The following is a 25,073-nucleotide window of genomic DNA, read 5'->3' as shown; positions in this document are numbered from 1 at the left end:
TGACCCCATTTTGGAAACTACACCTCTCAAGGAATTTATCTATGGGTATAGTTAGCATTTTGATCCAACAGTTTTTTTGCTAAATTTAATGGAATTAGTCTGTGAAGATAAATATATACTTTTTTTCTGAAGAAACATCGAGGTTTCTAATTTTTACAAGAAATAAAGGAGAAAAAGCACCCCAACGTTTGTAAAGCAATTTCTCCTGATTACGGCAATACCCCATATGTGGTAATAAATGGCTGTTTAGACCCACAGCAGGGCTCAGAAGGGAAGGAGCGACATTTGGATTTTGGAGCGCAGATTTTGCTGGACTGGTTTTCGGTGCCATGTCGCGTTTGCAAAGCACTGGAGGGTCCAAAACAGTAGAAACCCCCAAAAGTGACCCCATTTTGGAAACTACACCCCTCAAGAATAACATTTAAATTTTTTTCACAAATGCGTCATTTCTAGGACATATTTTTCCAAAATAGTACATGAAACTGATGAAACACACCCCAACATTTCTCGATATTTATGTATTCAAATACGGCACGCAGTTAGTAAAACTACAAACAAAGAAAAATTTGTTGTGCAAAAGTCACAGTGGGATCAATAGGCTTATGTATAATACTTTAGGTAAAAAGGGTGTTTCGTCACTATATAAAACTATAAACGGTGTACTTACTGGACGTATTCTGCCCCCAAGCCAATTAAAATGGACTGGAGACTTAGGCTGGGTTCACACGACCATGTTACGTCCGTAAAGGACGGAACGTATTTCGGCCGCAAGTCCCGGACCGAACACACTGCAGGGAGCCGGGCTCCTAGAATCATAGTTATGTACAATGCTAGGAGTCCCTGCCTCTCCGTGCAACTACTGTCCCGTACTGAAAACATGATTACAGTACGGGACAGTTGTCCTGCAGCGAGGCAGGGACTCCTAGCATAGTACATAACTATGATGCTAGGAGCCCGGCTCCCTGCACTGTGTTCAGTACGGGACTTGCGGCCGAAATACGTTCCGTCCTTTACGGACGTAACATGGTCGTGTGAACCCAGCCTTAGTTCTAATCGATAATGATTGGTGGGTAAATTTGTCGGTCAGCGGAAACAATCAATTTATACAAATCAACATCTTGCATAGACTATTATCCTCCTGCTCTTTTATGTAAATTTGACACTTACAACAGCTCTAACTGTCCTAGATGCCAATCCAATGGCTGACTTTATCCATGTTATATGGACACATCTGTACATCAAAATATTGTGTAAACATCTGAAGATATCGAAATGTATGTAGGGAGTAGGGATGGACGATGCAGCGAAACTTCAATACTGTTTCGATACCGCGCACCCTCAAACGTTTCGATAGCTTAGTATGGAAGTACATGAAATAACGGTGTGTGGCCGCACAGCTTAGCATTGTAACACATGAATGTATGAGTGCAGGCTGCGGCTGTGTAATACAGCCATTGCCACGCTCCTGAGTCCAGACAAGTGTGCGCTCTGTCAGCATGATGTGATGTGGCCAGCACTGCACTAATAATTGCCGGCAATGAAGACAGAACATGACGGGCGCACTGCAAAGCACCCCGTTGTTCTGTCTTCAGTGCCTGCGCTCATTAGTGCAGGAGCGGGGCAATGGCTGTATTACACAGCCGCAGCCCCGCTCTAACGGCGAAGATGAGAGAAACCTCTCATCTCCGCCGCTATTTCCCTGCATGCTGCGATCAAAGCTGACCACAGCATTCAAGGGGAAAATGAGAAGGGGGATGCCCCTTGGATCGCGTTACAGGAAATCCCTGTGATGCGATTGAGGGACATACCATATATGGGCAGACAGCCCAGGGTCCATTGAAGGACCCCAGGGCTGTGTTAGGATATTTCCTGTTAGGGCACACTTAGTACACAGGCAGTTGTTAGGACATACAGTGAAGGAAATAAGTATTTGATCCCTTGCTGATTTTGTAAGTTTGCACACTGTCAAAGTCATGAACAGTCTAGAATTTTTAGGCTAGGTTAATTTTACCAGTGAGAGATAGATTATATAAAAAAATAAAAATAAAAAATAAAAAACAGAAAATCACATAGTCAAAATTATATATATTTATTTGCATTGTGCACAGAGAAATAAGTATTTGATCCCCTACCAACCATTAAGAGTTCAGCCTCCTCCAGACCAGTTACACGCTCCAAATCAACTTGGTGCCTGCATTAAAGACAGCTGTCTAAGGCCTCATTCACACGAGCGTAGCGTTTTTGCGCACGCAAAAACGCGGCGTTTTGCATGCGCAAAAGCCACTTAACAGCTCCGTGGGGCAGCAGCATATGATGCGCGGCTACGTGCTTTTCGCGCAGCCGGCATCATTATGACACTCCATTTGGATGTTTGTAAACAGAAAAGCACGTGGTGCTTTTCTGTTTTCATTCATCCTTTTGACAGCTGTTGCGCGAATCACGCGGTTGGCACGGAAGTGCTTCCGTGCAACATGCGTGGTTTTCACGCACCCATTGACTTCAATAGGTGCCTGATGCGCTAAAAACGCCCAAAGAACGGACATGTGGTGACTTTTTTTCAGCGGACTTACACCAAATAAAAATCACGGACATGTCTGCATGGCCCCATAGACTAATATAGGTCCGTGCAACGCGCGTGCAAATCACGCGCATTGCACGGACGTAATTCACGTTCGTCTGAATAAAGCCTTAAATGGTCACCTGTATAAAAGACTCCTGTCCACAGACTCAATTAATCAGTCTGACTCTAACCTCTACAACATGGGCAAGACCAAAGAGCTTTCTAAGGATGTCAGGGACAAGATCATAGACCTGCACAAGGCTGGAATGGGCTACAAAACCATAAGTAAGACGCTGGGTGAGAAGGAGACAACTGTTGGTGCAATAGTAAGAAAATGCAAGACATACAAAATGACTGTCAATCAACATCGATCTGGGGCCCCATGCAAAATCTCACCTCGTGGGGTATCCTTGATCCTGAGGAAGGTGAGAGCTCAGCCGAAAACTACACGGGGGGGAACTTGTTAATGATCTCAAGGCAGCTGGGACCACAGTCACCAAGAAAACCATTGGTAACACATTACGCCGTAATGGATTAAAATCCTGCAGTGCCCGCAAGGTCCCCCTGCTCAAGAAGGCACATGTACAGACCCGTCTGAAGTTTGCAAATGAACATCTGGATGATTCTGAGAGTGATTGGGAGAAGGTGCTGTGGTCAGATGAGACTAAAATTGAGCTCTTTGGCATTAACTCAACTCGCCGTGTTTGGAGGAAGAGAAATGCTGCCTATGACCCAAAGAACACCGTCCCCACTGTCAAGCATGGAGGTGGAAACATTATGTTTTGGGGGTGTTTCTCTGCTAAGGGCACATGACTACTTCACCGCATCAATGGGAGAATGGATGGAGCCATGTACCATCAAGTCCTGAGCGACAACCTCCTTCCCTCCACCAGGACATTAAAAATGGCTCGTGGCTGGGTCTTCCAGCACGACAATGACCCAAAACATACAGCCAAGGCAACAAAGGAGTGGCTCAAAAAGAAGCACATTAAGGTCATGGAGTGGCCTAGCCAGTCTTCAGACCTTAATCCCATCGAAAACTTATGGAGGGAGCTGAAGATCAGAGTTGCCAAGCGACAGCCTCGAAATCTTAATGATTTACAGATGATCTGCAAAGAGGAGTGGGCCAAAATTCCATCTAACGTGTACAAACCTCATCATCAACTACAAAAAACGTCTGACTGCTGTGCTTGCCAACAAGGGTTTTGCCACCAAGTATTAAGTCTTGTTTGCCAAAGGGATCAAATACTTATTTCTCTGTGCACAATGCAAATAAATATATATAATTTTGACTATGTGATTTTCAGTTTGTTTTTTTTTAGATAATCTATCTCTCACTGGTAAAATTAACCTAGCCCTAAAAATTCTAGACTGTTCATGTCTTTGACAGTGGGCAAACTTACAAAATCAGCAAGGGATCAAATACTTATTTCCTTCACTGTACCTATCTGTATATAGATATATGCCAGTACATTAAAAATAAAGTAAAAACATAAAGTGACGTTAAATTAAAAAAAATACACATACACCTTTTTTACAATAAACATTAAAATAAGTCTCAATACATAAAATATAAACATTTGGTATTGACGCGGTCGTAATAACCTGCACAACAATTTTTTTTGCGTCATTTATGAGGTGTACACTGTAAAAAAAAAAAAAAACGGCTTTCTTTCACTTAGGTCTTATTTACACGAGCGCTGTGGAGGGATGTGTGATGCGTGAAAAGAATGTCCTATTTTCGCACGGACTATTCACACGGTCCGTTGAAACAACGGCTGTGTGAAAGGCCACATTGAATTACATAGGTCCGTGGCACGGCCGCTGTTTCAACGGCCGCCTCACGGACGTTTACCACGCTCGTGTAAATAAGCCCTTATTGTGAGGCACGAGGTTTGATTAATTTAACCACCATGTGCCTCATATTAATAGTAATTAACCCTTACACATTTAACCCATTATGACTGAGAAACATGATGGGGTTATTTACTATTAATGTGAGGCACATTCAAAATTCATCACACCTCGTGCCTCACATCATAAAATGGAAGAACTTATTTTTATTACTGTTGGCAAAGTATAATTTTGGTATCGAAATCGAAGTACTACACAAAGTATGGGTATCGAAGTGCAAATTCTGGTATCGTGACAACCCTAGTAGGCAGAGACATTCCTAAATCCCTGATTCTAGCAATTCTTAATTGCACAAAAGAGATGGAAGGTAAATATAATAAGGGACAAATAGTTGTTATTACTAGATTGTTGCATACGGCCAGGGTACTTATTACCAGGAAATGGGGAGCTGCCTCACCCCCAAACCGAGGGTTGAGGAACCTCTTGAAAAAAATAAAGTAGTATGAGATACTTAAGAATAGTAAAACCGGCCATATTGGGAGATTTGAGGAGATCTTGTGTATCGAGTGAGGTGGGCATTTGTTATTTATTTTTTTTCTCTCTCCCTTTTCTCCATTGCGATTTCGATGCGGAGGTGTTGGGGTCTCTTTAGGCGGTCAATGAGAAAAAACGCTTGATGTTCACACGCTTAACAAAAAAAGTCTAAAAATACAGAGCGGTTTTCAAGGGAAAACAGCCCCTGATTCTCAGCAGTTTATTAAGGCGTTTTGTACATCCGTTTTTGAAGCTGTTTTTCTATTGAGTCAATGAAAAACTGCTCCAAAAACGGCTCAAGAAGTGACATGCACTTTTAGCGCGCCGTTATTTGAAAAGGAGGCGTAAAATAATGCCCCGTCGGAACAGAAAGCTGTATTTCCCATTGAAATCAATGGGCAAATGTTTGTAGGTGTTCTGCTTTAAATTTTTCAGCCGTTTATGTGAACATACCCTAAGGCTGGATTCACACGAGCGTGTGCGTTTTGCGCGTGCAAAAAACGCGGCGTTTTGCATGCGCAAAAGGCACTTAACAGCTCCGTGTGTCATCACCATATGATGCGCGGCTGCGTGATTTACGCGCAGCCGCCATCATTATGACACTCTGTTTGTATGTTTGTAAACAGATAAGCACGTGGTGCTTTTCTGTTTTCAATCATACTTTTTACTGCTGTTGCGCGAATCACGCGCGTCCCACAGAAGTGCTTCCGTGTGGGGCGCGTGATTTTCACGCACCCATTGACTTCAATGGGTGCTTGATGCGCGAAAAACGCACAAATATAGGACATGTCGTGCGTTTCACGCAGCGGACTCACGCTGCCCAAAAATCACGGACTGTCTGCACTGCCCCATAGACTAGCATAGGTCCGTCCGAGGCGCGTGAAAATCACGCGTATTGCACGGACGTATTACACGTTCGTCTGAATAAGCCCTAACAGTGATGTATTTCTCCTCCCATAATTGTATCGTAACTCCAAGGTAGGTTAGGGAAGATGTGATTACATTTTTGTTGTGATATAATCAATAGCTGAATGGGGCGGTATTGCGATTGTGTAGAGGTCTCTAGTTTTGCTAATTTACCTATACAGTGTCACTTAGAATGGTATATTAACCAAGATATAGGAGCGGGAGGAGTTCTATTATCCCTTTTCTAGAAATAGGTAGATGAGGAGAGGAAAGGAGGGGAGAGGGAAGATGGCGGAAGGGCAAAATAGGGTGTTTATTGGGTTTTTGGTTGGGGATAGGAGGGTATAAATGATGTATTTATGCAATATCATTATGGATGTTAATTATTAATTTGTTAAATTGAAACAAAAATAAAAATAAAATCTTATTAAAAAAATGATGCGACATCTAGATGAGATTACTTGAAATCTCATTCACTTTGCAGGAACTGTATTACGCCACAGATTTGCCGCAGCATGTGAATGTGCCCTTGAAGTGAATATTTTTAACTTACTAAGGGGCCGTTCACATATGTCCGGCGTCCGCTTCAGTTTACCTCCGGCGTGTTGAAGAAAAGCCGGAGGCAAACTGATGCTAAAACAGATCCCATAGCTTTTTATGGGATCTGTTCTGGCACAGGGGACATCAGTTGTGGCGCCGTACGGCACCGGACCTCCCTCAGAGCCGGATCTAAAAAAGTTACCTGCAGCGTTTTTGGTTCCGTTTCCCAGGGAGGTCCGGCGCCGTGTCTGATCTAATTTAATTGTGGCCGAATGAACGCCAAGTGCTGCCGCATCCACCTTCCGGCAGCACCCGGCAGAAAGGTGAATGTGAGCTAGGAGCGGAATCCCCGGTCATAGCATTGCCGGGGATTCCGCTCCAGGCGGAGACCCTGACGACTACCCTCCCACTCAGGTCCGGCATTAAGGGTGTGCGACCGGTGCCATTGCATATGGCGCATCACCCCAGCAAGTGGAAGGGGGCGCTGTGCTGGCTCCCTTCCCCTGCTTGTTTCAGAAGCGCCCGTGCCTGGCGTTTCAGAAGTCACCTTTCCGCCCGACCGCTTCTTCACTCAGTGTCTGCTGGCGGTGACAACAGGCATGAGGGCGCCTGTCAGGATGAGGGACGGGACCCCCCGATGGGTGGCGGCACAACTAGCAGCCGATGCTACAGCGGTAGTGACGATGCTATAGCAGAGCAGGGAGGGATCTCTTGCGCCACCTACTTGCGCCACTGTAGCTCCCTGAAGAGCGCTCCGCTTCATGTCTCTCTCCATATATGGACATTGACCTCAGGAGCAACTCCTGAAGCGGAATACCCGTACACAGCGTTGCGGACCCTGTGACTGGGGATTCCACTCCAAGATAAGCCAGTGACGTCACGGTCCATAAATGGACACAGACGACAGGGGCTTCTCCTGGAGTGGAATCCACGGTCACAGTATCGGCAACGCTGTGTACGCGGAAGCCACTTCCCGAGTTGCCCCTGATGTCACTGTCCATATATGAACAGAGACATCAAGCGGAGAACTCCAGAAGCGGAATCCCCGGCCAAAGGGGGATTTCGCTCCTTAAGGGAGCTAGAGTGGCGCTATCAGCAGGAAAGGGGGGGGGGTGCTACCAACAAGGAGTCTGTGTGAAGCTACCTACAAGGGGGCTGTGGGGCGCTACCTACAAGGGGGTACTGTGGCATTATATACAGAGGGCACTGCGGCATTATGTACAGGGGCGTGTGTAGCACTATATACAAGGGGGGGTGCAGTACTATCAACAAAGGGCACTGCTGTATTATCTACAGGGGGTGTGTGGCACTATATACAGGGCGGGCGGCAAGATCAACAAAGGGCACTGCAGTATTATCTACAGGGGGTGTGGCACTATCTACAGAGGGAACCGTCGCATTATCTCCAGGGGGGGCGTGGCACTATATACAGAGGGCACTGCGGCATTATCTACAGAGGGCACCGTTTCATTACCTACACATGAAATTCATCTGTTTTTAAAAATTTGTCAAAAACACAAAACACGGAACGGGTGCAAAACGGCCGTCAAAAACGGACCTAAATGGCTGTTTTTAACAGCCGACACCCGAACCCTTTTGCGTGAATCCCTGCGTGGTGTGTGTGGGTAGGAGATGCAGGGTGGTGTTGGGTAGCTGTAAAGGTGCCAAAAACTATCTACTCACTGAAGTTATGGCTAGTGTTTGGCGTCTTTTCAGGCTCCCATGGTTGCTTCGAAGATTTGATCTAAGGTCAGTGGACAGCAGCTGCCTTCTGGGCTCTCTCGCTCTCTCTTGGCGCCGGCCTTGGCGCTGCGCTGAATATGACACACATGACATTACAATGTGTGTGTCAGACTTCAGTGTAGCGCCAAGGCCGGAGCAGAGGAGGAGAGCCCCGACATGGTAGACAACAAGTATCTAATCTATCATGTATCCAATCACAAACTATCCACCACTCTTTGAAAATGTGCCAATTTTATGAGCCTAGACCACCTTTTTGGTGTACCATTGTGGTAAAAACTGATGTTAAAAACGGATGGTAAAAACTGATGACAACTGATGGTTTTGTAGTAAAAATCGTGAAAAAGCCTGATGGCAACTGATACATTTTTGCATCAGTTTTTGCATCAGTTGTAATCACTCGAGAGACAAAAAACTGATGCTGATACAACTGATATATGTGAACGCACCCTAAGGGTATGTTCACACGCCGTGTTTTCAGGCGTATTTCGGGGCATTTACGCCTCGAAAATGCCTGAACGCCTACAAACATCTGCCCATTGAAATCAATGGGAAAAACAGCATTTAGTTCATACAGGGCGTCTTTTTACGCCGCTGTTTTAAAAAACGGAGCGTAAATAGACGTGCATGTGCATATCACTTCTTGAGGCATTTTTTGGAGCTGATTTTCCATTGAACACTATGGCTGGGTTCACACGACCTATTTTCAGGCGTAAACGAGGCGTATTATGCCTCGATTTACGCCTGAAAATAGGGCTACAATATGTCGGCAAACATCTGCCCATTCATTTGAATGGGTTTGCCAACGTACTGTGCAGACGACCTGTTATTTACGCTTCGTCGTTTGACAGCTGTCAAACGACGACGCGTAAGTTGACTGCCTCGGCAAAGAAGTGCAGGGCACTTCTTTGCAACGTAATTTGAGCCGTTCTTCATTGAAGTCAATGAAGAGCAGCTCAAGATTTACGAGCGTCACAGACGCCTCGCATAATACGAGGAGCAGCATTTACGTCTGAAACGAGGCAGCTGTTTTCTCCTGAAAACAGTCTGTCTTTTCAGACGTAAAAGCCTCTCATCGTGTGCACATAACCTATGAAAAAAGGCCTCAAAAAAGCCTGAAAAGAAGCCTCAAAAGAAGCTCCAAATTAAAAGAAGCTTCAAAAACGCCCGAAAATCAGAGGCTGTTTTCTCTGAAAACCGCTCTGTATTTTCAGACGTTTTTTGTATGCACATACCCTAAGGCCTTTCCCATATTCATTGTTTTATGGCCATATAATCAGCGATAAAAGCCAAAATTTTCATTAGTCCAGAGCAGAAAATTATGGAAAGCATCAACGTAGATGTGGAAGGAACTTCACAACAAATGGGAATAGAGGTGGAGAAGCATCACAGTATTCATTTTAGTCAAGCCTCTGTGAAAGTTATTCATAGCCCCTTTACGCAAGACAACATGTGATTTTATTATGATGAGTCGCCAAGTGTATTTAGAAAAGCAAACAATCCGGTACCGAAGGCAGACAAATGAGACTAGTATTAAAAGGCTAAAGATTAGAGAGATAGATTTATTTGTAATGGGGCAGTTGGAGTGGTGGTCGCTAACGTGTGGATGTTCTCAGTCTGTGGCCCCTGAGATGCTCTCCAGTATGCCAGAATAAAACCGGTGTGTGGCCCCTGATGTGCACCTAGCATGACAGGATACATATTGGGGTCCATACTATGATAACAGTTGTGGCTCCTATGATGTAGGTAGACTGAGACCCCTAAGTTTTCCTCCAGTTTGATAGGTGCTGTGACCGGAGCCCTGAGGTCAGGAAAGTAAGGCGGAATTCACACGACAGGGTTTCCCGGCCGGGTGCCGGCCGTTCATAAATCGGCCGGCACCCGGCTGCATTAGGAACAATAGACCCCTAATGTGGCTATTCACACGACCGATTTTTTGACGGCCGGGAAAACCGGCCGTCAAAAAATGGGACATGCCCTATTTTCGGCCGGGTACCCGGCCCCCATAGAAGTCTATGGGACCGGGTAATACACGGCCATCACCGGAATGTGTCCCGAGTGATGGCTGGGTCTACCGTCGCTCGCGCACGCTCTCTCTCTCCTCCTCACAGGGCAGAGTGGCATTACCTACCAGGGGGGCTGGGTGGCATTACCTACAAAGGGCTGTGTGTGGCAACAAATTTAAATGAAATTCATCCGATTTTAAAACGGACAGGGAAAAAAAAACGGATGCAAATCGGGTCCAAATCGGCCGGTAAAAATGGCAACTCGGCCCGGAACGGAATCGGTACGGATGGAAACCGGATGCAAACCGGCCGGGAAAATCGGCCAAAAACGGCCGATTTTCCCGTCCGACACTCGGACCCTGTCGTGTGAATGAGGCCTTAATGTGGCCCCCTCAGGGATAAGAAGATTTGTGGCTACTAACTGGGACTTGTAGTGTATGAGGGGAGTCGTCCCTCCAGGCTTGTGGTGATAATTAAGTGCCCCTAATGTAGTTATACAATGCCCTCTATCATCTTTAGGCCTCATTCACACGACAGGGTCCGAGTGTCGGCAGGGAAAATCGGCTGTTTTTGCATCGGACCTGATTTGCATCCGTTTTTTTCCCTGTCCGTTATAAAAATCGGATGAATTTAATTTAAATTTGTTGCCACACACAGCCCTTTGTAGATAATGCCACAGCCCTCCTGGTAAGTAATGCCACCCAGCCCCCTGCAGGCGATGCCACCCAGCCCCCTGCAGGCGATGCCACCCAGCCCCCTGCAGGCGATGCCACACAGCCCCCTGCAGGCGATGCCACACAGCCCCCTGCAGGCGATGCCACACAGCCCCCTGCAGGCGATGCCACACAGCCCCCTGCAGGCGATGCCACACAGCCCCCTCTAGGCGATGCCACACAGCCCCCTCTAGGCGATGCCACCCAGCCCCCTCTAGGCGATGCCACCCAGCCCCCTCTAGGCGATGCCACCCAGCCCCCTCTAGGCGATGCCACCCAGCCCCCTGTAGGTGATGCCACCCAGCCCCCTGTAGGTGATGCCACCCAGCCCCCTGTAGGTGATGCCACCCAGCCCCCTGTAAGTTGCACCCATTCCCCCCCCCCCTTCCAGGAGAAGTCACTGACTTCTCCTGAAGAGGAATTCCCTGCCACAGGTCGGGAATTCAGCTTCAGAAGTGAGTGACGTCACTGTGTCTATATATGGACAGTGTAGTCACTCACTTCTCCTGTAGCGGCATCCACGGCCATAGAGTCGGGGATTCCGCTGCAGAAGTGCGTGACTTCGCTGTGTCCATATATGGACAGTGTAGTCACGCACTTCTCCTGTAGCGGAATCCCCGGCCATAGAGTCGGGGATTCCGCTGCAGAAGTGACTGACATCGCTGTGTCCATATATGGACAGTGTAGTCACTCACTTCTCCTGTAGCAGCATCCCTGGCCATAGAGTCGGGGATTCCGCTGCAGAACTGCGTGACTTCGCGGTGTCCATATATGGACAGTGTAGTCACGCACTTCTCCTGTAGCGGCATCCACGGCCATAGAGTCAGGGATTCCGCTGCAGAAGTGCGCGACTTCGCGGTGTCCATATATGGACATTGTAGTCACTCACTTCTCCTGTAGCGGAATCCCCGGCCATAGAGTCGGGGATTCCGCTGCAGAAGTGCGTGACTTCGCGGTGTCCATATATGGACAGTGTAGTCACGCCCTTCTACTGTAGCGGCATCCCCGGCCATAGAGTCGGGGATTCCGCTGCAGAAGTGAGTGACTTCGCTGTGTCCATATCTGGACAGTGTAGTCACTCACTTCTCCTGTAGCGGAATCCCCAATCCCCGGCCGGGGATTGGGGATTCCGACTCCTACAGGGAGCAAAAAAAGACCCTCCTCCTCCTCACATGCACTCTGCACTGTGAGGAGGAGGAGAGAGAGTGCGCGAGCGACGGTAGACCCGGCCATCACTCGGGACACATTCCGGTGATGGCCGTGTATTACCCGGCCGAAAATAGGGCATGTCCCATTTTTTGACCGCCGGTTTTCCCGGCCGTCAAAAAATCGGTCGTGTGAATAGCCCCATTAGGGGTCTATTATTCCTAATGCAGCCGGGTGTGAATCCCGCCTTAGACACCCTTGTTGTGGTCATGTTTAGTGACATAGATATATATATATATATATATATATATATATCGTGTATAGAGAAATATATATGTGTAGTGTGTATGTACATTCACTGTATAAATAAAACTTCTACTGTAAAAACTGCGTTCAGTTTACAGTGTAGTGCAAACGCTGTGGTCAGACTGATCTACCGCAGCATTAACATAGGTTGCACTAAATGTCTTTCAGTCTATTTACTATTAAATTGCATTACCACAAATTATATACTCCTCCTTGGCTAAAAATACCCCTTAAAAATGCTAAGAGGAGTATATTTACACTGCTGAAAAGTGCGTCATTAGTGAGTGGATCTGATCAGCCGGCATCATCAGCAGTGGATGTCAGCTGTCAACCCCCTGTAATGGCAGGAACCGGAGCTAGCTCCGATCCCTGCCATTAACCCCTTCGATGCAGCGATCGCTGCACCTTAGAGGTTGCTAGCAGATCGCCAGCCCTGCCATGCAATCAGGGCTGCCGATGCTGCTATGGCAACAGGAGACCTAACAATGGCCTCCTACTCTGCCATTACGGAAGCTGATTAGGTCCCGCTGGGAGTCAAAAAAAAAAATAAATACGTTTTAAAACATAAAAGTTTCAAGTAATAAAATAAAACACAATAGCCCTGTTCCCTTATCAAGTCCTTTATTATTGAAAAAATAAAATAAACCATACATATTTGGTATCGCCGCGTCCTTAACCGCCTGAACTATAAAAATATTATGTTATTTATTTCACGCGGTGAATGGCGTAAACAAAAACGTAAATAACTATACCAGAATTTCTGTTTTTTGGTCACTTTGCCCTACAAATATTGGAATAAAAAGTGATCAAAAAGTTGCATGTATGCAAAAATGGTACCTATAAAAACTATAGCTCGTCTCGCAAAAAACAAGCCCTCATCCAGCTCCGTCGACTAAAAATTTAAAACGTTATGGCTCTCACAACTTGGCGACAGAAAAAATACATTCTTTTTACAAAAGTAATTTTATTGTGCAAAACGTTGTCAAATATAAAAAAGTGCTATAAATTAGGTATCACCGGAATCGTACTGAACCGCAGAATAAAGTTAACATGTAGGTTATACCGCATGGTGAACGCTCCTATTTGCCTCCCAAAAATAGGATAAAAAGTGATCAAAAAGTCGCATGTACCCCAAAATGGCACCAATAATAACTACAGCTCGTCGCACAAAAAAACAGCCTTCATACCACTAAGTCGATCAACAAATAAAATTAGTTAAGGCTTCCATAAGTCAGGAAATAGCATATCTAGGGAAAAATTTTAATTTTACTTTGCACCATCCACAGCGCAATCATTTATGGAAGAGACCTGTGGTGTGAAGATGCTCACTACACCTCTTAATAAATGCTTTGAGGGGTGTAGTTTCCAAAATGGGGTCACTTGTCAGGGGTTTATTTTATTATTTCACATCAGAGCCTCTGCAATTGTGATCAAATACTTTGTAAATCGCCAAATTAGGCCTCAATTTTACATGGTACTCTTTCACTCCTGAGCCCTGTCAAATGTCCAGGCAAAAGATTAGGGCCACATGTAGGGTGCTTCTAGGGGCAACTGTTTGACTGACATCTATCTTGTGTACAGACAGCTTTAGGTAATTACCAGATTGTCTCGCTTTGGCCACTTTTGACCTTCCTGACAGAGCCTTATTTTTCAAATCCGACATGTTTCACTTTATGTGGTAATAACTTTTGAATGCCTTTACCTATTCAATCGATTCTGGGATTGTTTTCTCGTGACACATGGGACTTGATGTTACTGGCAAGGACAGGACGGCCGCATGTGTTGGCATCTCCGGGAAGACATCGGCAGGATGAGAGGGGTCTGCAGTCTGCGACTGTGGCCGTTACAGCCTAAATTTTCCAATCTGACGTGTCATTTTATGTGGTTATAACTTTGCATTGCTTTTACTTATCAAAGCGATTCTGAGATTTTTCCCATGAGAAAACAATTTTAATATTTCTGAAATTAAGTGTTTGCTTGTAGGACAGATACCACACACAATAGTTACTAGTTAACATTTTCCATATGCCTACTTTACGTTGGAATGGTATTTAACCCCTTCCCTCTTTGGCCACTTTTAACCTTCGTGACAGAGCCTCATTTTTCAAATCTGACATGTTTCACTTTATGGCTGGGTTCACACTACCTATTTTCAGGCGTAAACGAGGCGTATTATGCCTCGATTTACGCCTGAAAATACGGCTACAATACTTCGGCAAACATCTGCCCATTCATTTGAATGGGTTTGCCGACGTACTGTGCAGACGACCTGTCATTTACGCATCGTCGTTTGAAAGCTGTCAAACGACGACGCGTAAAATGACTGCATCGTCAAAGAAGTGCAGGACACTTCTTGGGGCGTAATTTGAGCCATTTTTCATTGAATTCAATGAAGAACAGCTCAAATTTACGGCTGTCAAAGACGCCTCTATAATGCGAGGAGGAGCAATTTCGTCTGAAACGACGGAGCCGTTTCCTCCTGAAAACAGTCTGTAATTTCAGACGTAAAAGGCAGCTATCGTGTGCACATACCCTATGTGGTAATAACTCCGGAATGCTTTCACCTATCCAAGCGATTCTGAGATTCTCGGGACACATTGGACTTTATGTTACTGGCAAAATTTGCTCAATACATTCAGTATTTAATTGTGATAAACGCCAAAATTTAGCGAAAAATTGCAAAAATTTGCATTTTTCTAAATTTAAATGTATCTGCTTGTAAGACAGGCAGTTATACCACACAAAATTGTTGCCAACTATCCCCCATATGTCTACTTTAGATTGGCATCGTTTTTTGAACATCTTTTTCTTGGACGTTACAAGGCTTGGAACTTTAGCAGCAATTTTTCATATTTACAAGAAAATTTCAAAAGGCTATTTTTTCAGGGACCAGTTCGGTTGTGAAGTGGCTTTAAAGAGACTCTGTCACCACATTATAAGTGCTCTATCTCCTACATAAGGAGATGGGTGCTGTAATGTAGGTGACCGTAATGCTTTTTATTTTAAAAAACGATCTTTTTTCACAACGTTAGGAGCGATTTTGGTTTATGCTAATGAGCTTTCTTAATGCCCAAGCGGGCGTACTTTTACTTTCGACCAAGTGGGCGTTGTACAGAGGAGTGCATGACGCTAACCAATCGGCATCATGCACTCCTCTCCATTCATTTACACTGCACTAGCGATATAGTTATATCACTATGTGCAGCCTCATACACAAACCCTAACGTTACTACAGTGTCCTGATAATGAATACACATGACCATCCAGCCTGGACGTCATGTGTACTCAGAATACTGACACTTCTGAATCTTTTTTGTGAGATTCCGGCAAGTGAAACCAAATCTCGTTTAGCTCCGTAATCTCGCGAGATTTGGTTTCACTTGCCGGAATCTCACAAAAAAGATTAAGAAGTGTCAGGATTCTGAGTACACATGACGTCCAGGCTGGATTTCATGTGTATTCATTATCAGGACACTGTAGTAATGTTAGGGCTTGTATATGAGGCTGCACATAGCGATATATCTATATCGCTAGTGCAGTGTAAATGAATGGAGAGAAGTGCATGATGCCGATTGCTTAGCGTCATGCACTCCTCTGTACAACGCCCACTTGGTCGAAAGTAAAAGTACGCCCACTTGGGCATTAAGAAAGCTCATTAGCATAAACCAAAATCGCTCCTAACGTTGTGAAAAAAGATCGTTTTTTTAAATAAAAAGCATTACTGTCACCTACATTACAGCGCCGATCTCCTTATGTAGGAGAAAGGACACTTATAATGTGGTAACAGAGTCTCTTTAAGGGCCTTATATATTAGAAAACCCCAATAAGTCACCCCATTTTAAAAACTTCTTAAAGCAATTTCTTCCGAGTAAAACAATACCCCACATGTGGTCATAAACGGCTGTTTGGACACACGGCAGGGTTTAGAAGGGAAAGAGCGCCATTTGGATTTTGGAGCAAAAATTTAGCAGGAATGGTTTACGGAGGCCATGTCACATTTGCAAAGCCCCTGAGGGGACAAAACAGTGGAAAACCCCCACAAGTGACCCCATATTGGAAACTCTACCCCTTGAGGAAGTTATCTAGGGGTATAGTGAGCATTTTGACCCCTTAGGTGTTTTGCAGAAATTATTGGAAGTAGCCGTGAAAATGAAAATCTAAATTTTTTCGGAGAAAATGTATGTTTAGCAAAAATGTTCATTGCCACAAGGACTAAAGGAGAAAAAGCACCGCAACATTCGAAAAGCAATTCCTCCCGAGTAAAACAATAACCCATATGTGGTTATAAACTGCTGTTGGGAGACACGGCATGGCTCAGAAGTGAAGGAGCGCCATTTCGATTTTGGAAAGGTTGCTGGACGCCATGTCACATTTGCAGAGCCCCTCTAGTACTAGTTTACTGGAAACGCCCCAAAAGTGACTCAATTTTGGAAACTACACCCCTTGAGGAATCATCTAGGGGTGTAGTGAGAATTTTGACCCCAAAGGTTTTCTGCTGAATTAGAATTAAGCCATGAAAATTTTTATTTTTTTTCCAAAAAAGATGCCGTTTTAGATCAACATTTTTCATTTTGACAAGGAATAAAGAAGAAAAAGCCCCAAACATTTGTAAGACAATTTATCCCGAGTTTGGTAACACCCCATATGGGAGGGTTCAGAAGAAAAGGAGTGGCATTTGACTTTTGGAGCGTAGATTTAGCTGGAATGGTTTGTGGATGCCATGTTGCATTCGCAAAACACTTGATTGCCCAAAAAAAAAAGTGACCCCATTTTAGAAACAACACCCCTACAAGGGGTGTAGTGAGAATTTAGACCCACAGGTGTTTTTCAGAAATTAATACACAGTGGATGATGCGAAGTGAAAATTGAAATTTTTCCACTAATCTGCCTATTCACCGCGCAATATGGTGTGCCCAGCTTGTGCCACTGAAGAAGCTTACCCCATAAATTGTTAAGCGGGTTCTCCCGGGTATGACAATGCCTTATATGTAGATGTAAACTGTTGTTTGGGAACACTGTAGGGCTAAGGCCCTGTTCACACTGAGTATTTTGAAGAGCTTTATGGAGCGGAAACCACTACGCAAAACTCGTCAAAAACCGGCTGAAAATGCCTTCCATTGATTTTTCCACTCCAAAAATCTGCCTGAAAATAAGCCGTGTGAACATACCCTGAAAGGGGTTTCCTTACTAAGAACATTTATCACCTACCCACAGGATAGGTGATAACTGTATGATCGCTGGGGGCCCCATCACTACATGATCGCAGTGAGAAGGATTCTGAATGGAGCAGTGGTCGCACATGTCCGCTCCAGTCCATGTCTACGGAAACATACCCGGCCTCCACTCCATTCAAGTTCCACCCAGCGGCTGCGGGCAAACAGGGGGTTCTGGTGGTCGGTCCTAGTGGTTGGACCCCCACCGATCTAGCATTTATCACCTAACCAGTGAATAGGTGAAAAATTCTGTATGCTTGAATAGCCCTATAACATCATTTGTTTTTTTGTTAGCCATTAAAAGGTGTCATGTGTGCAAGATTGCTATTGTGTTTCTCTTATGAGAGCAATAAAACTTGTTTCATGCTACTGGGACCATTCCCTGAATTTCCACTATGGGACTGTTCTCTGCATAGAAGTAGGCAGATCCAGCCAATTGTAAATAATGGAAGCACTGGAGTGTCAAAATCAGCACAACAGGAAGGGAAAGTACGTGATGACATAGGAAACGGCTTATCCTGTCAGTAACATAAAAAGCCATATCCTAGCACACATATAGGATTTGTAACATTGAGGCATATTCCACCGCAGGACCTGCAAGCAGTGGCTCTCCAGATGCTTACGACTACAATTCCCAAGATCCACAGCCCGTTAGGGCCAGCAGGCAGTTGTAGTTCCACAGGTAGCTAAATATCCTTCATCCTGTCATGTATATCTGCCATTAGATCCCAGAAGGGACAGCATGGACACATCCACGGTAGCACAAAGAACTGAATCATGCCATTCTCGCCCCGTCATCACTTCGGTCAGAAACGGACCAGTGCCAGGTGGACAGAACCGTTGCCCGCTAACATTTGGAGAGCCCGGGTTCCCAGCGACTACTTCTGACATGCGTAAACCCAGTGCGGTCCGACCAAAGCTGTGTCTATGACGGGGAGTATCGTGTGTATGGTCCCCCTACTAGCGCAGCGACGTGTAGCTGGGTGACTGGGCTATGATGGCCAGGATACAGGAGAAGGCTGTAGGTGACAGGGCTCCGGTAGCGCGGTGCACTCTGGGTGTGCGGTAATATACGGCACGGCCTGTCCGCCTACCCCTGGAGCGGAGGAGGCAGCTCTGCTCCCAGTAACTTGCGAGCGGTCACTGAGATCCTTCCTCCTCAAGGAAGACTCTGGTACCATGAAAAGACGAGGCGGCCACTCACCGTTCCCCCGGCCGGGTCTTCTTTCTTCAGCCACATACACCGTTCACCGGGCCGCTGCGCGCTCACCTCACACGGTTTGCCAGTTGGGGGAACATGAGCCTCTGTGTCAGCAGGCGAGGGGCGGGAAACGCTGACGTCACTGGCCGCCGAGGATTGGTGAGAACCGTGACGGCGGTGGAGACAGCAGAGTGTCACTGACGGGGGCGGAGGGGAGCCGAAACCAGTGTACGGGACGGTAGTCGTGTATGCGGCCGATATATAGTTCTGTGACATGGTCACAGGTAGGTTTTAGGACTTGAAAATAAGTGATAGGCGGTCACACTTTTCAAGTGGTGTAATCAGTTCCCTCCGCATTTTAATACAGCCTGGAGGGACTACCACAGTGTCCTTGTGGCCCTCCAGTTCCGATAAACGACCGCAGACCCGCCACCGCTGGACAGACAGAAGTTGCCTGCATGTTCATGATGGAATTGTGGCCACTGTAGTGAAACGTTCTGTAACTGAAAACTGGGGGATTTTACAAAGCAAATTCTAGGATTTTGGTTTACATTGCCCCCAAAAAACTGCCTTAGGCCCCATGCACACAACCGTAAAAAAAACTCCGTAATTGCGGGCTGATTAGGGCACAGCCACGTGCATGAGGCCTTAGGTCTCATACACATCCTTCACCTTCTTCACGTCCGTGTGGTTTCCGTTGTCACTCCCCATCCGTTCCGTTTTAAACGGGACGTTGTGCTTTCGTTTTAACCCCTTTAGGACGCAGCCTGTTTTGGCCTTGTGGACACAGACGATTTTTTTCAATGTGACGTGTCACTTAATGTGGTAATAACTCCGGAATGCTTTTACCTATCCAAGTGATTCTGAGATTGTTTTCTTGTGACATATTGTACTTTATGATAGTGGAAAAATTTGGTCAATAAATTCAATATTTATTAGTGCAAAACACCAAAATTTAGAGAAAATTCTCAAAAACGAAATGTATTTGCTTGTAAAACAATTTAAAAACGCTATTTTTACAGGGGCCAGTTCAGTTCTGAAGTGGGTTTGAGTGCCTTATATATTAGTATCCCCCAATAAATCACCCCATTTTCAAAATTTCACCCCTCAAAGTATTCAAAACTGCATTCAGAAAGTTTCTTAACCCTTTAGGCGTTTCACGGGAAATAAAGCAAAGTAGAGGTGAAATTTACAAATGTCATTTTTTTTGGGCCGAAATTCATTTGTAATAAAAAAAAATCTGTAACACAGAAGGTTTTACCAGAGAAACGCAACTCAATATTTTTTGCCCAGATTCTGCAGTTTTTATAAATATCCCACATGTGACCCTAGTGTGATAATGGACCGAAACACCGGCCTCAGAAGCAAAAGAGCACCTACAGGATTTTGAGGTCTGCTTTTTTGTAGAATATATTTTAGGTACCATGTCAGGTTTGAAGAGGTCTTGTAGTGCCAAAACAGTGGAAACTCCCCAAAAGGGACCCCATTTTGGAAACTACTCCTAGATAAAATGACTTGAGGGGTGTAAAGTTAGCATTTTGACCCCACAGGTATTTTGCTCTATTTATTGGAGTTCTGTGAAAATGAAAATCGACTTTTTCTGAAAAAACATCGAAATTTTTTATATTTACAAGGAATAAAGAAGAAAATGCACACCAACGTTTGTAAAGCAATGTCTCCCGTTTATGGCAATACCCCATATGTGGTAAAGAACTGCTGTTTGGACCCACAGCAGGGCTCAGAAGGGAAGGAGCACCATTTGGATTTTGGAGCACAGATTTTGCTGGATTGGTTTTCAGTGCCATGTCGTGTTTGCAATGCCCTGGAGGGACCAAAACAGTGGAAACACCCCAAGTGACTCCGTTTAGGAAACTACATCCCTCAAGGAATTTTTCTAGGGGTATAGTTAGCATTTCGACCACACAGGTTTTTTGCAGAACGTAGTGGATTTAGGCCATGAAAATGAATATCAACATTTTTGTCCACTAAAATGTTTAATTTTTTTTTTTTCATTTTCACATGCGACAAAGGAGAAAAAGCCGACCAAAATTTGTAACGCAATCTCTCCCGAGTATGACCATACCCCACATGTGGTAATAATTGATTTTTTTAATAGAAATGAATTAACCTTTGCAGGACTGATCCATTTTGCTTTCCAAATGCCATAACTTTTTTATTTTTCCATCAATAGAGCGGTGTGAGGGCTTATTTTTGGCGGAGCGAGTTGTAGTTTCTATTAGTACCATTTAATATACTGGGAAACTGAAAATAAAATTCTTTGCGGGGTGAAATTGGAAAAAACTGATTCCTCCATTGTTTTTTGGGTTTTGTTTTTACCGCCTTCGCCGTGCGGTAAAAAACGACAATTTAACTTTATTTTGCAGGTCAATACGATTACGGTGATACCAAATGTATATAGTTTTTGTTTTTTTTATATTTTACTATTTTGACAAAGAAATACCTATTTGTTAAAAAAAAAAAAAAATGTTTTGGATCAACACATTCTGAGAGCCATAACTTTTTTCTTTTTTGGTCGATTGAGCGGTGTGAGGATTTATTTTTGGCAGGACGAGCTGTAGTTTTTATTGGTACCATTTTTTTGATCACTTTTTATTACATTTTATTTAGAGCTAAGGTGACCAAAAAAACTGATTTTAGCGTTTTAAATGCTTTATTTCTTACGGCGTTCATTATGCGCTAAAAATCACAGTTTTACTTTATACTGGGGGTCTATACAATTACGGCGATACCATATGTATATAGTTTTGTTTTTTTTCTAAATTCTTTATTTTGATTTTCACTAACAGAAATCGTTAGGATGGGGTTGGATGAGGGGTGGGGTGCAGAAAGGAAGGGAAGGCGTGGGGAAGGTAAAACATTACATTCAAACAAATGTATCAAAAAACATAAACTTTAGCCTCTGCTGCTGGTTACAGTAAGGCTGGGTTCACACGCCCTATTTACGGACGTAATTCGGGCGTTTTAGCCTCGAATTACGTCCGAAAATGCGGCACCATAGCGTCGGCAAACATCTGCCCATTCATTTGAATGGGTTTTACGATGTACTGTGCCGACGGTCATTTTTTTTACGCCCGCGTCAAAGAAGTGCATGTCACTTCTTGAGACGTAAATGGAGCAGTTTTTCATTGGCACCATTGAAAGACAGCTCCAATTACGTCCGTAATTGCCGCGGCGAAAAATGCGAGTACGAGCAATTACGTCTGAAATTCAGGAGCTGTTTTCTCCTGAAAACAGCTCCGTAATTTCAGCCGTATCGGACGCTGCCGTGTGAACCCTTATGATCGTATAATATGATATTACAAATGTTGAATCAAGTTAGTCATAGTGGACAGTCTAAGGGCCTTTGTTGCGTGAGAGAATCCGAGAGAGGAGTGCTTTAATTGAACCAAATTTTAATCTGGGTCTAAAGCTCTATGGTCTTGGAGATTTAACCCCTTAACACTATGTGACGTAATAGTCCGTCGCAGGAGTTGTCCTGTTTATACAAACTTACGGACTATTATGTCACAGCATTAACAGGGCACCGTATCGGCAGACGCGTCTGCAGACACAGTTTTAAAGCAGTGATAGCTTAACGCTATCACGGCTTCAAGCCCAGGACCAGAGCTACCCTCCGATCCGACCGATTAACCCCTTAAATGCAGCCCTCAAAACCGAGCGCTGCATCTACAGTGTTTACAAGCAGATCGGAACCCTGCAATGAAATTGCGGGGTTTCCGATGACTGCTACGGCAGACCGGAAGCCTAACGATGGCCTCCTGTCTGCCTAGAATGGAAAACTGCTAGGTCCCGCCCAGAGGCGGGGCCTAAAAGGCGTCTGGCTGCAGTTTCAAGATGGCGCAGGCTCAGAAGCTGAGCCTGCGACATCAGCCGCTGGTGTCAGCTGTATGTTACAGCTGACACCGTACTGTAACGGCAGGGAACGGAGCTAACTCTGATCCCTGCCATTAACTCCTCAGATGCAGCAATTGCGGCATCTTAGTGGTTTGTAGCGATCGTCATCGACATGATGGTATCGTGACGATGCTGATCGTTGCTATGGCAACCGGAGGCCTAATAATGGCCTCCTGGTCTACCACGTACGATAGCCTATTAGGCCCTGCCCACAGATGGGACCTAATAGGCTTGCTGTCAGTGAATGACTGACAGCTCTAATGCATTGCACTACGTAGAGTAAAGATCAGAGGTGCAGGACCTCAAGTCCCCTAGTGGGACAAGAAAAAGTTGAATAAAAGTTTCAAGTTAATAAAAATAAACACTGCCTTTTTTTCCTATGATAAGTCTTTTATTATTGGAAAAAGATGCAAATGATAAAAAAAAGAACACATATTTGGTATCGCCACGTCCGTAACGACTCAAACTATAATATTCTTTTTCCCGCACGGTGAACATCGCAAAAAAAAAAAAAAGCCAGAATCACAATTTTTTTTATCACCACCCCTCACAAAACATGGAATAAAAAGTGATCGTAAAGTCACATGTACCCCAAAACAAACTAGTACCAATAAAAACTACAACCCCTCCCGCAAAAGACAAGCCCTTACACAGCTTTTTTTAACTGAAAAATAAAAAAAGTTCTGGCTCTCAGAATATGGCGAAACAAAATGTGCAGTGTCCAAAAGTGGATAAGATCGGGCATCATTTATCAGTGCGACACTGGCCACATATCTCTGAAATATTATTTATTTACCGCATTATTATACCCTCTTATTATGCCCTGATGTACTCCACACAGCTTACATATACCCTGAAGTACTCTGCAGAGCTTACATATACCCTGATGTACTCCGCACAGCTTACATATACCCTGATGTACTCCGCACAGCTTACGTATACCCTGATGTACTCCGCACAGTTTACGTATACCCTGATGTACTCCGCACAGTTTACGTATACCCTGATGTACTCCGCACAGCTTACGTATACCCTGATGTACTCCGCACAGCTTACGTATACCCTGATGTACTCCGCACAGCTTACGTATACCCTGATGTACTCCGCACAGCTTACGTATACCCTGATGTACTCCGCACAGCTTACGTATACCCTGATGTACTCCGCACAGCTTACATATTATAAACTGAAATACCAGCAAAACCCCAAACAAAACTACAACCAAGCAAAATCTGCGTTCCAAAAGCCAAATGGCGCTCCCTCCCTACAGAGTGCCCAAACAGCAGTTTACGTCCACATATATGTCATCGCCATACCCGGGAGAACCAGCTTAGCAGTTTACGAGATGTGTATCTTCGGTGGCACAAACTGGACACAACATATTGCGCACTAAAATGGCATATCAGCGGAAAATTGCAATTTTACTTTGCACCATCTGCTGCGCATTAATTACTAATGGAAAAACACCTGTGGGGGCAAAATGCTCACTACACCCTTAAAATGCCTCAAGGGGTGTAGATTCCAAAATGGGGATCACTACTTGGGGGTTTGTTTTACTATTTGGCCTCCGAGCTCTGCAATTGTGGGCCAATGCTATAAAATAAAAATCACCAAAATGGACCTCAAATGCGCATGTTACTCTTCATTTCTGAGCCTATGTCCAGGCAAATGTTAAATTCCTTGAGGGGTGTAGTTTCCAAAATTGGGTCACTTCTTGGGGGCTTCCACTGTACTCTGGTACCTCAGGGTTTTGCAAATGCGACATGGCACCCAAAAACCAATCCAGCAAAATGTGCATGTCAAATAGTGCTCCTGCCTTTCTAAGCCCTGCCGTGTGTCCAAACAGCAGTTTATGACCACATGTGGGTTATTTCCGTACTCTGGGGAAATTGCTTTACAAATTTTGGGGTGCTCTTTCCTCTTTATCCCTTCTGAAAATGAAAAAAAATTCAACTTTTTAGTGGAAAACATGTTGATTTTCATTTTTACGGCCTAATTCCAATAAATTTTGCAAAAGACCAGTGGGGTATAAATGCTTACTATACCCCTAGATAGATTCCTTAAGGGGTGTAGTTTCCTAAATGTGGTCACTTTTGTGGAGTTCCTACTGTTTAGGTCCCGCAGGCACTTTGCAAATGTGACATGGCACCCAAAAACCATTCCAGCTAAATTTGAGCTCCAAATGGTGATACTTCCCTTTTGACTCCTGCCGCGTGTCCAAACAGCAGTTTATGACCACTTATGGGGTATTGCCGTAATCGGGAGAAATTGATTTTCAAATGTTGGGGTGCTTTTTCTCCTTTATACCTTGTAAAAATTAAAAATTTCAACGTTTTATTAGAAAAAATGTAGATTTACATTTTTACGGCCTAATTCCAATAAAGTCAGCAAAATGTGGGGTCAAAATGCTCACTATATCCCTCGATAAATTCCTTGAGG

At 44.6% G+C, this 25,073-nt stretch overlaps 1 protein-coding gene and 1 long non-coding RNA gene across 6 annotated transcripts in view; one reads left to right on the top strand and one right to left on the bottom strand.

Annotated features, from left to right (window-relative positions):
• CLIP1 (CAP-Gly domain containing linker protein 1) overlaps nt 1–19,047 on the bottom strand; it is a 125,444-nt gene extending 106,397 nt beyond the window's left edge. For 3 of the 5 annotated variants that reach the window (XM_075834158.1, XM_075834180.1, XM_075834172.1), the window contains exon 1: nt 18,723–19,046. The gene's annotated coding sequence lies outside the window, so the exon portion shown is untranslated. Of the gene's footprint in view, nt 1–18,722 lie in introns of all 5 variants that reach the window. The other 2 variants (XM_075834150.1, XM_075834166.1) reach the window with 2 other exon arrangements.
• LOC142658608 (uncharacterized) overlaps nt 18,539–25,073 on the top strand; it is a 73,683-nt gene continuing 67,148 nt past the window's right edge. Inside the window, exon 1 of the long non-coding RNA XR_012850130.1 lies at nt 18,539–19,003. This is a non-coding gene — a long non-coding RNA (uncharacterized LOC142658608). The remainder of the gene's footprint in view (nt 19,004–25,073) is intronic.

This window comes from Rhinoderma darwinii, chromosome 1 (genome assembly GCF_050947455.1).
Source record: "Rhinoderma darwinii isolate aRhiDar2 chromosome 1, aRhiDar2.hap1, whole genome shotgun sequence".
NCBI lineage: Eukaryota > Metazoa > Chordata > Amphibia > Anura > Rhinodermatidae > Rhinoderma > Rhinoderma darwinii.
This window is presented reverse-complemented; position numbering and strand designations above follow the sequence as displayed.